At 39.4% G+C, this 15,367-nt stretch overlaps 1 pseudogene; it reads left to right on the forward strand.

Moving 5' to 3' along the window:
- Positions 1 to 15,367, forward strand: part of LOC120019961 — a 129,954-nt pseudogene that overhangs the window by 41,073 nt on the left and 73,514 nt on the right.

Raw genomic sequence — 15,367 nt, forward strand, 5'->3', positions numbered from 1 at the left:
TAAGTCATTTAGCAGACGCTCTTATCCAGAGCGACTTACAAATTGGAAAGTTCATACATATTCATCCTGGTCCCCCCGTGGGAATTGAACCCACAACCCTGGCGTTGCAAGCGCCATGCTCTACCAACTGAGCCACATGGGACCACAATTACTACTATTACTACTATTACTCATACTACTACCACTACAACTACTACCACTACTACCATTATTGCTACTACAATTATTACTACTATTACTACCACCATTAATACCACTATTACTACTACCATTATTACTGCCACCCTTATTAATATTATTACTACTGTCAGTATTACTAATATTGCTACTACCATTATTACTACTATTACTACTACCATTATTACTGCCACCCGTATTACTATTATTACTACTGTCAGTATTACTAATATTGCTACTACCATTATTACTACTATTACTAATATTACTACTGCCCTCATTACTACTATTACTACCACCATTATTACTACCATCACCGGTACCATTAGTACTACTATTGCTCGTACTACTACTACCACTATTACTAATACCAGTATTACTACCATTACTCATACTACTATCACTACTACCATTATTACTACTACCACTACTACCAGTATTGCTACTATTACTTATGCTACTGTTACTACCATTACTACTGCCATTATTGCTACTATTACTTATACTACTATTACTACTGCTATTATTACTACTATTACTACTGCTATTACTACTACCAGTAGTACTACTATAACTACTGTTATTGTTACTACTAGTAATACTACCATTATTTATACTATTACAACTACAATTATTGCTACTATTACTACTACTAGTATTACTACTATTACTACCGCTTTTATCACTACCATTACTACTGCTATTACTACTACCAGTAGTACTACTACTACTACTGCTATTATTACTACTATTACTACTGCTATTATTACTACTATTACTACTGCTATTATTACTACTATTACTACTGCTATTAGTACTACTGTTACTACTGCTATTATTACTACTATTACTACTGATATTATTACTACTATTACTACTGCTATTAGTACTACTATTAGTACTGCTATTATTACTACTATTACTACTGCTATTATTACCACTACTACTACTACTGTTACTACTACCATTATTTCTACTGTTACTACTACCATTTTTACTATTATTGCTACTGTCACTACTACCATTATTACTACTGGTACTACTACCATTATTACTACTGTTACTACTACCATTATTACTACTGTTACTACTGCCATTTTTACTACTGTTACTACTGCCATTATTACTACTGTTACTACTGCCATTATTACTACTGTTACTACTGCCATTATTACTACTGTTACTACTGCCATTATTACTACTGTTACTACTACCATTATTACTACTGTTACGACTACCATTATTACTACTGTCACTACTAACATTATTACTACTGTCACTACTACCATTATTACTACTGTTACCACTACCATTATTACCACTGTTACTACTACCATTATTACTACTGTTACCACTGCCATTATTTCTACTGCCATTGCTACCATTATTACTACTGTTACTACTACCATTATTACTATTATTGCTACTGTTACTACTACCATTATTAATACTATTACTCATACTACTACTACTGTTACTACTACTACTATTACTACTACCATTATTACAACTGTTAATACTACCATTATTACTACTGTTACTACTACCATTATTACTACTGATACTACTACCATTATTACTACTGGTACTACTACCATTATTACTACTGGCACTACTACCATTGTTACTACTGTTACCACTACCATTATTACTACTGTTACTACTACCATTATTACTACTGTTACTACTACCATTATTACTACTGTCACTACTACCATTATTACTACTGTCACAACTACCATTATTACTATTATTGCTACTGTTACTACTACCATTATTACTACTATTACTCATACTACTACTACTGTTACTACTACTACTATTACTACTACCATTATTACTACTGTTAATACTACCATTATTACTACTGTTACTACTACCATTATTACTACTGATACTACTACCATTATTACTACTGGTACTACTACCATTATTACTACTGGCACTACTACCATTATTACTACTGTTACTACTACCATTATTACTAATGTTACTACTACCAATAGTACTACTGTTACTACTAGCATTATTACTACTGTCACTACTACCATTATTACTACTGTTACTACTACCATTATTACTACTGTTACTACCATTACTACTACCATTATTACTACTGTCACTACTACCATTATTACTACTGTCACTACTACCATTATTACTACTGTTACTACTACCATTATTTCTACTGTTACTACTACCATTTTTACTATTATTACTACTGTCACTACTACCATTATTGTTACTGTTACTACTACCATTATTACTACTGTTACTACTACCATTATTACTACTGTTACTACTACCATTATTACTACTGTTACTACTACCATTATTACTACTGTCACTACTACCATTATTACTACTGTTACTACTACCATTATTACTACTGTTACTACTACCATTATTCCTACTGTTACTACGATTACTACTGTTACTACTACCATTATTACTACTGTTACTACTACTACTACTGTCACTACTACTATTATTACTACTGTTACTACTACCATTATTACTACTGTTACTACTACCATTATTACTACTGTCACTACTACCATTATTACTACTGTTACTACTACTACTACTGTTACTACTACTATTATTACTACTGTTACTACTACCATTATTACTACGGTTACTACTACTACTACTTTTACTGCTACCATTATTACTACTGTCACTACTACCATTATTACTACTGTCACTACTACCATTATTACTACTGTTTCCACTACCATTATTACTACTGTTACTACTACCATTATTACTACTGTTACTACTACCATTATTACTACTGTCACCACTACCATTATTTCTACTGTCACTGCTACCATTATTACTACTGTTACTACTACCATTATTACTATTATTGCTACTGTTACTACTACCATTATTACTACTATTACTCATACTACTACTACTGTTACTACTACTACTATTACTACTACCGTTATTACAACTGTTAATACTAGCATTATTACTACTGTTACTACTACCATTATTACTACTGTTACTACTACCATTATTACTACTGTTACTACTACCATTATTACTACTGTCACTACTACCATTATTACTACTGTCACTACTACCATTATTACTACTGTTACTACTACCATTATTACTACTATTACTCATACTACTACTACTGTCACTACTGCCATTATTACTACTGTTACTACTACCATTATTACCACTGTTACTACTGCCATTATTACTACTGTCACTACTACCATTATTACTACTGTTACTACTACCATTATTACTACTGTCACTACTACCATTGTTTCTACTGTTACTACTACCATTATTACTATTATTGCTACTGTTACTACTACCATTATTACTACTATTACTCATACTACTACAACTGTTACTACTACTACTACTATTACTACTACTATTATTACTACTGTTACTACTACCAGTAGTACTACTGTTACTACTACCATTATTACTAATGTTACTACTACCATTATTACTACTGTTACTACTACTACTACTGTTACTACTACTATTATTATTACTGTTACTACTACCATTATTACTACCGTTACTACTACCATTACTACTACCATTACTACTACCATTATTTCTACTGTTACTACTACCATTATTACTACTGTTACTACTACCATTATTTCTACTGTTACTGCTACCATTTTTACTATTATTACTACTGTCAATACTACCATTATTACTACTGTCACTACTACCATTATTACTACTGTTACTACCATTTCTACTACCATTATTACTACTGTCACTACTACCATTATTACTACTGTCACTACTACCATTATTACTACTGTTACTACTAGCCTTATTTCTACTGTTACTACTACCATTTTTACTATTATTACTACTGTCACTACTACCATTATTACTACTGTCACTACTACCATTATTACTACTGTTACTACCATTTCTACTACCATTATTACTACTGTCACTACTACCATTATTACTACTGTCACTACTACCATTATTACTACTGTTACTACTACCCTTATTTCTACTGTTACTACTACCATTTTTACTATTATTACTACTGTCACTACTACCATTATTACTACTGTCACTACTACCATTATTACTACTGTTACTACCATTACTACTACCATTATTGCTGCTGTCACTACTACCATTATTACTACTGTCACTACTACCATTATTACTACTGTTACCACCATTACTACTACCATTATTACTACTGTTACTACTACCAGTATTACTACTGTTACTACCATTACTACTACCATTATTACTACTGTTACTGCTACTTGTATTGCTTAAATTACTGCTGCTGTAATAAACATGACTACGATGCCTAAGATGAGTTCCTCACTTTTCTTCTTTCAGTAAAGCAGCAGTTTCTCAAGACACGAATAAAAAGTACACTCCTCCTTCAACTGGTGAGGTTATTTAGTTTGGGTTTTAATTCATTGATGTGTGCATTATTGTATTTCTTCTGCTTTTATTAATTGAAACGTGAATTGTTTTTGGAAGTATGTTTCATTGAAATGTGTATTATTGTTTCTAATGGTGAGGTTAGGTGTATTATTCTGGCTGTTAGGGTTAGGTGTATTATAGTGTCTGACTGTTCGGGTTAGGTGTAGTATTGTGGCTGTTAGGGTTAGGTGTAGTACTGTGTATGTTAGGGGTAGGTGTAGTATAGTATGTTAGGGGTAGGTGTAGTATAGTATGAGCATGATGGATGTTTTCACTTCTGTCTTCTTTCTTCCCACAGTTGCACAAGCTCAAAAGAAGTCGGTAAGTGTGTTTGTATGTTAGTGTGTGTTATTTTCTTGCCGGTCAGCGTAAAAATGGTTGGCTTTGGTTAAAGCTCAATGTGAAATTTCTCTCCAAATGTGTGCCGATCAACAGTGCCAAACTAACAACTCTGCCATGCATTGCACAGCCAGTGCAGTGGCACAGCTCTACGGGTGGGGAGAGGGCTAATGCCCTCCACCAAACCAGGATTATATAAATGTATATGATGCATAACTCTGCAACGCTTTAGGCTGTAAAATGTCCATGAAAGCCACTGCTCTAGTGTACATGGGGATATCTTTGTTTAGTCTCTATGGCTAAGTTGTAAAACCTTCAAAAGTCAATGACTTAAAATCATTTCCTTTTACTTTGCTTTCAACGGGAATTGACTCATATATTACAATGTAAGACTGTCACAATCAATTGAGCTATTCACCTTCTGAAAACTGCAGACAATTCCTTTTGACTATCCATGGTAAATTCTACACATATAATACAACTTCAATTAAACGGCGAGTCTCAAATAGCCACCTGTCCCTTTCAATAGCCGGGCAACGGCACACATTTCAGCAAATAAATGCCTGTTTCAAATAAACGCCAGGTCTAAATAAATTGTTTACAAGGTTGAATGTTTGATTTGTTACATTAAATCACAGCTAAGACAAAATATACGTGACCGTATGTAAATGATAAAACAGTGCAGTAAACAAAGACATTAAAAAAATTCTGAAATGAAAGCTGGAATTAAATAATTAACTATGCAAATGAGCAAAAGCTAGAACTGCCGTAGGCCAATGGCCACTGACGTTTGATTTTGTAAATAAAAAAAATACAAAATAAAAACTGTCCTGCTCCTTCACTGACTTTTCCTAAATGTTTGTATTTTACGCTGCTCATTAGAGTCATAATTTTTAAATCACAAACAGAAAAGTAAAACTAGTTTGTTTCACACCTATTCCAAACTTAATCCTCCTAGACAATGTGCTGTAGGACGTTGGTACCCAGCCAGGCGCTAATGCTTCTCCCTACTGAGTGAATGACAAAATGGGTAATAACTGGGCACCTAACTACACAATTGAATTTAAAATAGGCCTAACTGAATGAGGGGGAAAAGGTTGATTTAATTTAGAAAGATAAATCACCGCCTTGATTCGGACTTATGTAGCAAAATATATATATATTTTTTTAATTGCATAAAAGTAGACTCAGAGCTACAAAATGGAATGTCATAAACTGCAGTTGTCTCAAAACTCCCTGATCTTCTCAAAAAGATCAGTTTGTCTAGTTGTGTCCAGTCCAGGTGGTGCATCTATGGGAGGAAGGATGGTTGTACATCTATGGGAGGAAGGATGGAACCTGGTCCTGACTGAGTCCGCACGCTGCTTGGAGACAACACCAGGCTCTAGAGCATCAAAGCTGTAAAACAGGAAAATAGACAAATACATTGAGAAGACATTACAACCTTGCATAACATCAATTGACCTCCTAAATTCAGATAACAAGAATAACCTCATACAATGCATGAAAATGATATTCACTTGAAGTGCTGGTACTGCTTGATCTGTGGCAGCACCCTGAAGTATGGAGTCAGGAGTTGTTGCTAGCCATAGCTTTCCACCAGCACCGTACCACCCTCCAGTCCAACCAGCTGTGGGATATTACCCCTGTCACTGTGCTGTCCTTCACAACACCAGAAATCTCAGACAAAGTGTTCACTCTGTATAAAGGAGGAAATGTTGAGCAAAATCAAAGCTGTAATGCATCCTGATGTCTGTGCTTGCTGGTTCAGTAGTTCCCCCGAGAGAAAACTGCAGGTCTTGACAGGTGGTCTTGCAGTCAGCAACCATATTCTGGTAGACAGACCGCTCACTCTGAACCAGCAGGAGATGCTGCTCCTGCTTCTTAAGCTTGGATGACTTAACTTCACTAGGGTAGGGGGCAGCATTGGGAATTTTGGATGAAAAGCGTGCCCAAATTAAACTGCCTGCTACTCAGCCATAAAAGCTAGAATATGCATATAATTAGTAGATTTGGATAGACAACACTCTAAAACTGTTTGAATGATGTCTGTGAGTATAACAGAACTCATATGGCAGGCAAAAACCTGAGAAAAAATCCAACCAGGAAGTGGGAAATCTGAGGTTTGTAGTTTTTCAACTCTTTCCTATCAAATACACAGTGTCTATGGGGTCATATTGCACTTCCTAAGGCATCCTCTAGATGTCAACAGTCTTTAGAACTTTGTTTGAGGCTTCTACTGTGAAGTGGGGGCGAATGAGAGGGGAATGAGTTAGAGGTCTGCCAGAGAGCCACGAGCTGGCCACGCGTGTTCACGTGATAGTTAGCTTGCATTCCATTGCAATTCCACCGACAAAGGAATTCTCCGGTTGGAACATTATTGAAGATTTATGTTAAAAACATCCTAAAGATTGATTCTATACATCGTTTGACATGTTTCTACGGACTGTAATGGAACTTTTTGACTTTTCATCTGCACCTAGTGATCGCGCCTCATGAATTTTGATTACTGGGCTAAACGCGCGAACAAAAAGGAGGTATTTGGACATAAATGATGGACATTATCGAACAAAACAAACAATTATTGTGGAACTGGGATTCCTGGGAGTGCATTCTGATGAAGATCATCAAAGGTAAGTGAATATTTATAATGCTATTTCTGACTTCTGTTGACCACACAACATGGCGGATATCTCTTTGGGTTGACTTGTTGTCTGAGCGCCATACTCAGATTATTGCATGGTGTGCTTTTTCCGTAAAGTTTTTTTGAAATCTGACACAGCGGTTGCATTAAGGAGAAGTATATCGTTAAATCTGTGAATAATACTTGTATCTTTTATCAATGTTTATTATGAGTATTTCTGTGATTTGACGTGGCTCTGTGCAAATTCACGGGATGTTTTGGAGGCAAAGCCAAATGTAAACTGATGTTTTTGGATATAAATATGAACTTGATCGAACAAAACATACATGTAGTGTGTAACATGTTGTCCCGGGAGTGTCTTCTCATGAAGAATATCAAAGGTTAGTGATTCATTTTATCAGTATTTCTGCTTTTTGTGACTCTTCTCTTTGGTTGGAAAATTGCTGTATTTTGCTGTTCCGCTAGCGGAACCCCAGTCCTAGACAGGTTAAAGGTTGAGACCGAGTATGTGTCAATCACATGGGTAGGCAGACCATTCCATTAAAATGGAGCTCTATAGGAGAAAGCCCTGCCTCCAGCTGTTTGCTTAGAAATTCTAGGGACAATTAGGAGGCCTGCGTCTTGTGACCGTAGCGTATGTGTAGGTATGTACGGCAGGACCAAATCGGAAAGATGGGTAGGAGCAAGCCTATGTAATGTTTTGTAGGTTAGCAGTAAAACCTTGAAATCAGGCCTTGCCTTAACAGGAAGCCAGTGTAGGGAGGCTAGCACTGGAGTAATATGATCACATTTGTTGGTTCTAGTCAGGATTCTAGCAGCCATATTTAGCACTAAATGAAGTTTATTTAGTGCTTTATCCGGGTAGCCAGAAAGTAGAGCATTGCAGTAGTCTAACCTAGAAGTAACAAAAGCATGGATTAATTTTTCTGCATCATTTTTGGACAGAGAATGTCTGATCTTTGCAATGTTACGCAGATGGAAAAAAGCTGTTCTTGAAACAGTCTTGATATGTTCGTCAAAAGAGAGATCAGGGTCCAGAGGAACGCCGAGGTCCTTCACAGTTTTATTTGAGACGACTTTACAACCATCAAGATTAATTGTCAGATCCAACAGAAGATCTCTTTGTTTCTTGGGACCTAGAACAAGCATCTCTGTTTTGTCCGAGTTTAAAAGTAGAGAGTTTGCAGCCATCCATTTCCTTATGTCTGAAACACAGGCTTCTAGCGAGGGCAATTTTGGGGCTTCACCATGTTTCATTGAAATGTACCGCTGTGTGTCATCCACATTGCAGTGAAAGTTAACAATATGTTTTCGAAATACGTCCCCAAGAGGTAAAATATATAGTGAAAACAATAGTGGTCCTAAAACGGAACATTGAGGAACACCGAAATTTACAGTTGATTTGTCAGAGGACAAACCATTCACAGAGACAAACTGATATCTTTCCGACAGACCAATTTGGGTTTCCAATCTCTCCAAAAGAATGTGGTGATCGATGGTATCAAAAGCAGCACTAAGGTCTAGGAGCACGAGGACAGATGCAGAGCCTCGGTCTGACGCCATTAAAAGGTAATTTACCACCTTCACAAGTACAGTCTCAGTGCTATGATGGGGTCTAAAACCAGAATGAAGTATTTCATATACATTGTTTGTCTTCAGGAAGGCAGTGAGTTGCTGCGCAACAGCTTTTTCTAAAATGTTTGAGAAGAATGGAAGAACAGTCTATGACTAGGGTGGCTGGAGTCTTTGACAATTTTTAGGGTCTTCCTCTGACACCGCCTGGTATAGAGGTTCTGAATAGTCAGTAAGCTTGGCTGCAGTGATGTACTGGGCCATACGCACCTCCCTCTGTAGCGCCTTGCGGTCGAATGTCAAGCAGTTGCCATACAAGGCGGTGATGCAACCAGTCAGGATGCTCTCGATGGTACAGCTGTAGGACTTTTTGAGGATCTGAGGACCCATGCACAATCTTTCCAGTCTCCTGAGGGGGAATAGGCATTGTCGTGCCCTCTTCACGACTGTCTTGGTGTGTTTGGACCATGTTAGTTTGTTGGTGATGTGGACACCAAGGCACTTGAAGCTCTCAACCTGCTCCACTGCAGCCCCGTCGATGAGAATGGGGGCATGCTCGGTCCTCTTTTTCCTGTAGTCCACAATCATCTCCTTTGTCTTGATCAAATTGAGGTAGAGGTTGTTGTTCTGGCACCACCCTTCCAGGTCTCTGACCTCCTCCCTACAGGCTGTCTCATGGTTGTCAATCTCTTCTGGCTCAAAGTAAAGGAGACTGCATCACAACTTCTTTTTGTACAAATCCATTATTGTGGGAGCACCTCCTCTAAGAGTATGAATTCGGCTGTTTGAGAAGGTTTGAAAACCTAAGTAACCGTCTTACACATTGTTTGAAGCACAATAGATAGACTTACAGTAGCTACTGTAGTAGGTGAGAGATGAGGAAACCCTTGGTAGAGCATTGGGTGAAGTGGTGCTCCTGAATTACCTTTATTTTTTGGCTTCAGAACATTGTCTACATAAAACATAGTTAATTTTTTTTATATATACTGTGCTTGACAACATTCTCACTTACAAACATTGCCAGCATATTAACATTGTGCAAAACAAATGTTGTACTTCATTAAATTACTATGTTTTAAACTCACAAGTTTTCATGTCTGTGATGCACCGAATCCTTGGCCAATTCTGCAGCTGCATTGGTTTCCTCTTCCTGTATCTGATTGGTTACTTACTGTTTCATGTGTTGTCATTACTGTAGGGGGAGCAGGTGGCAGCCTATGACGTGGTTCCTACCATGCGGCCTGTGGTGCTGATGGGGCCCTCACTGAAGGGTTTAGAGGTAAGTGGCCCCTACACACACTACCGAGAAATAACCTGACGAAGATCCTTGCAGGATCGAAACGTTTGTTTCAACTGGTGTAGACTTTACATTGAAATGCTTGCCTCTGAACCTTTCCCTACAATGCAGAATTAAAAACAAATAATAATAAATAAAATAGAAAATAACATGAGCAATAAAATACACAAGAATGGAGCTATATACAGGTATCAATGTGCATGCAGGGTAAAGGCTGAAGGCAGGGTAAAGTGACTAGGCATCCGGATAGATATTTATAAGGTGTTTGAGGTAGCTATGTACATGAAGACAGGGTAAAGTGATTAGGCATCAGCATAGATAATAATAATAAGGTATATTAGGTAGATATGTACATGAAAGCAAAGTAAAGTGACTAGGCATCAGGATAGATAATAATAAGGTATTTGAGGTAGATATGTACATGCAGGCAGAGTAAAGGATGGATATATGTAGAATATATTGTGTATATGTATATTATGTAGAAGATGGCGCCGACGGAGATAGCAGCATCGCGACTAGCTCTTAGAAAACTTTGCAGTATTTTGTTTTTTTATATACTATTTTTTACATTATCAGCTCAGGAAATGTTTTGTGTTAATATATACAGCCGGGTACTGGATATTAGAGCAACGATAACTCACCAGAACTACCAGTATTACGACCAGGAATACGTCTTCCCTGGAACAGATCCTTTGTTCTCCCCAGAGCAACTGAACTTATTCCAGAGGCCGACCCAAAACATCACCGTCGGAGGAGAGGCACTCGAGGCAGCCTGTTGGTTCGACTTAGGAGGTGCGAACACCACCCACAGCTTCCGAGTATATTACTCACTAATAATCAGTCTTAGGATAAGAGTTGATGAGTTTAGAGCAAGGTTTTCTTTCCAGATAGACATTGGGGCCTGTAACATACTCTGTTTGACGGAAACATAGCTCTCTCGGGATATTCTGTCGGAGTTGATAAAACCAGCAGGATTCTCAGTACGTCGCGCAGACAGGAATAAATATCTCTCCGGGAAGCAGAAGGGCGGAGGTGTGTGTTTCATGATTAACGACTCATGGTGTAATTCTAGGAACATATAGGAGCTCAAGTCATTTTCTTCACCCGACCTAGAATACCTCACATACATATCACCTTATTATCGCCCAAGAAAATTATCCTCCATCATCGCCACGGTCATTTCCATCCTTACAGACACCTCGTTAAGTTCGCTGATGACACTGCCTTGATCAGTCTGTTGCGTGATGACGAGGAACATCATGTCCCGGTCCTAGATGACTTTGTAGAGTGTTGTGAGGAATCACACTTGGTCCTCAATACCAATAAGACCAAAGAGATGTGCATAGACTTCAGGAAGTGTACAACACCTACCTCTGCAACATCTATCAGAGGTCAGAATATAGAGATGGTATAGGAATACAAATACCTGGGTGTCCTCTTGGACAATAAGCTTCTGTGGAGTAAATGCACAGACCTGATCTACAAAAAGAGCCAACAGAGACTGTACTTTCTCAAAAAGCTGGGATCTTTTAATGTAGACTGTACTATACTGACTCAGTTTTACAAATCTATCATTGAGAGTATTTTAACTTGTTGTATTGTTTGTTGGTTTGGCAATGCCACTGTCAGACAGAGAAATATGCTGAGAAGGAGTATCACCACAGCAAGCAAGGTACTTGGAGTCAAACAGACAGGCCTGGATGAGATCTTTAAGGTCAGGTCAAGCCACCCCCTGTTCCTGGACTTTGAACTACTCCCCTCTGGGCGCAGGTATAGGGCACCCCTCAGCAGGAAAAAAACAACTAGACAATCATTTGTGCCAGGTGTGATATCCCTCCTAAATAGCTCAGGCTAATGTTCCTATCCACTCAGTAAGACCAGCAGGCTAATGTTCCTATAGACTCAGTAAGACCAGCAGGCTAATGTTCCTATAGACTCAGTAAGACCAGCAGGCTAATGTTCCTATAGACTCAGTAAGACCAGCAGGCTAATGTTCCTATAGACTCAGTAAGACCAGCAGGCTAATGTTCCTATAGACTCAGTAAGACCAGCAGGCTAATGTTCCTATAGACTCAGTAAGACCAGCAGGCTAATGTTCCTATAGACTCAGTAAGACCAGCAGGCTACTGTTCCTATAGACTCAGTAAGGCCAGCAGGCTAATGTTCCTATCCACTCAGTAAGGCCAGCAGGCTAATGTTCCTATCCACTCAGTAAGGCCAGCAGGCTAATGTTCCTATCCACTCAGTAAGGCCAGCAGGCTAATGTTCCTATCCACTCAGTAAGGCCAGCAGGCTAATGTTCCTATAGACTCAGTAAGACCAGCAGGCTAATGTTCCTATCCACTCAGTAAGGCCAGCAGGCTAATGTTCCTATAGACTCAGTAAGACCAGCAGGCTAATGTTCCTATAGATTCAGTAAGACCAGCAGGCTAATGTTCCTATAGACTCAGTAAGGCCAGCAGGCTAATGTTCCTATCCACCCAGTAAGACCAGCAGGCTAATGTTCCTATAGACTCAGTAAGACCAGCAGGCTAATGTTCCTATAGACTCAGTAAGGCCAGCAGGCTAATGTTCCTATCCACTCAGTAAGGCCAGCAGGCTAATGTTCCTATAGACTCAGTAAGACCAGCAGGCTAATGTTCCTATAGACTCAGTAAGACCAGCAGGCTAATGTTCCTATAGACTCAGTAAGACCAGCAGGCTAATGTTCCTATAGACTCAGTAAGGCCAGCAGGCTAATGTTCCTATCCACCCAGTAAGACCAGCAGGCTAATGTTCCTATAGACTCAGTAAGACCAGCAGGCTAATGTTCCTATCCACTCAGTAAGGCCAGCAGGCTAATGTTCCTATCCACTCAGTAAGGCCAGCAGGCTAATGTTCCTATAGACTCAGTAAGACCAGCAGGCTAATGTTCCTATAGACTCAGTAAGACCAGCAGGCTAATGTTCCTATAGACTCAGTAAGACCAGCAGGCTAATGTTCCTATCGACTCAGTAAGGCCAGCAGGCTAATGTTCCTATCCACTCAGTAAGGCCAGCAGGCTAATGTTCCTATAGACTCAGTAAGGCCAGCAGGCTAATGTTCCTATCCACTCAGTAAGACCAGCAGGCTAATGTTCCTATCCACTCAGTAAGACCAGCAGGCTAATGTTCCTATAGACTCAGTAAGAGCAGCAGGCTGATGTTCCTATAGACTCAGTAAGGCCAGCAGGCTACTGTTCCTATAGACTCAGTAAGGCCAGCAGGCTAATGTTCCTATCCACTCAGTAAGGCCAGCAGGCTAATGTTCCTATCCACTCAGTAAGGCCAGCAGGCTAATGTTCCTATCCACTCAGTAAGGCCAGCAGGCTAATGTTCCTATCCACTCAGTAAGGCCAGCAGGCTAATGTTCCTATAGACTCAGTAAGACCAGCAGGCTAATGTTCCTATCCACTCAGTAAGGCCAGCAGGCTAATGTTCCTATAGACTCAGTAAGACCAGCAGGCTAATGTTCCTATAGATTCAGTAAGACCAGCAGGCTAATGTTCCTATAGACTCAGTAAGGCCAGCAGGCTAATGTTCCTATCCACCCAGTAAGACCAGCAGGCTAATGTTCCTATAGACTCAGTAAGACCAGCAGGCTAATGTTCCTATAGACTCAGTAAGGCCAGCAGGCTAATGTTCCTATCCACTCAGTAAGGCCAGCAGGCTAATGTTCCTATAGACTCAGTAAGACCAGCAGGCTAATGTTCCTATAGACTCAGTAAGACCAGCAGGCTAATGTTCCTATAGACTCAGTAAGACCAGCAGGCTAATGTTCCTATAGACTCAGTAAGGCCAGCAGGCTAATGTTCCTATCCACCCAGTAAGACCAGCAGGCTAATGTTCCTATAGACTCAGTAAGACCAGCAGGCTAATGTTCCTATCCACTCAGTAAGGCCAGCAGGCTAATGTTCCTATCCACTCAGTAAGGCCAGCAGGCTAATGTTCCTATAGACTCAGTAAGACCAGCAGGCTAATGTTCCTATAGACTCAGTAAGACCAGCAGGCTAATGTTCCTATAGACTCAGTAAGACCAGCAGGCTAATGTTCCTATCGACTCAGTAAGGCCAGCAGGCTAATGTTCCTATCCACTCAGTAAGGCCAGCAGGCTAATGTTCCTATAGACTCAGTAAGGCCAGCAGGCTAATGTTCCTATCCACTCAGTAAGACCAGCAGGCTAATGTTCCTATCCACTCAGTAAGACCAGCAGGCTAATGTTCCTATAGACTCAGTAAGAGCAGCAGGCTGATGTTCCTATAGACTCAGTAAGGCCAGCAGGCTAATGTTCCTATAGACTCAGTAAGACCAGCAGGCTAATGTTCCTATAGACTCAGTAAGGCCAGCAGGCTAATGTTCCTATCCACTCAGTAAGGCCAGCAGGCTAATGTTCCTATAGACTCAGTAAGACCAGCAGGCTAATGTTCCTATCCACTCAGTAAGACCAGCAGGCTAATGTTCCTATAGACTCAGTAAGACCAGCAGGCTAATGTTCCTATAGACTCAGTAAGACCAGCAGGCTAATGTTCCTATAGACTCAGTAAGACCAGCAGGCTAATGTTCCTATAGACCCAGTAAGACCAGCAGGCTAATGTTCCTATAGACTCAGTAAGGCCAGCAGGCTAATGTTCCTATCCACTCAGTAAGGCCAGTAGGCTAATGTTCCTATCCACCCAGTTAGACCAGCAGGCTAATGTTCCTATCCACCCAGTAAGACCAGCAGGCTAATGTTCCTATCCACCCAGTAAGACCAGCAGGCTAATGTTCCTATCCACTCAGTAAGGCCAGTAGGCTAATGTTCCTATCCACCCAGTTAGACCAGCAGGCTAATGTTCCTATCCACCCAGTAAGACCAGCAGGCTAATG

This window comes from Salvelinus namaycush, chromosome 25 (genome assembly GCF_016432855.1).
Source record: "Salvelinus namaycush isolate Seneca chromosome 25, SaNama_1.0, whole genome shotgun sequence".
Classification (NCBI taxonomy): domain Eukaryota; kingdom Metazoa; phylum Chordata; class Actinopteri; order Salmoniformes; family Salmonidae; genus Salvelinus; species Salvelinus namaycush.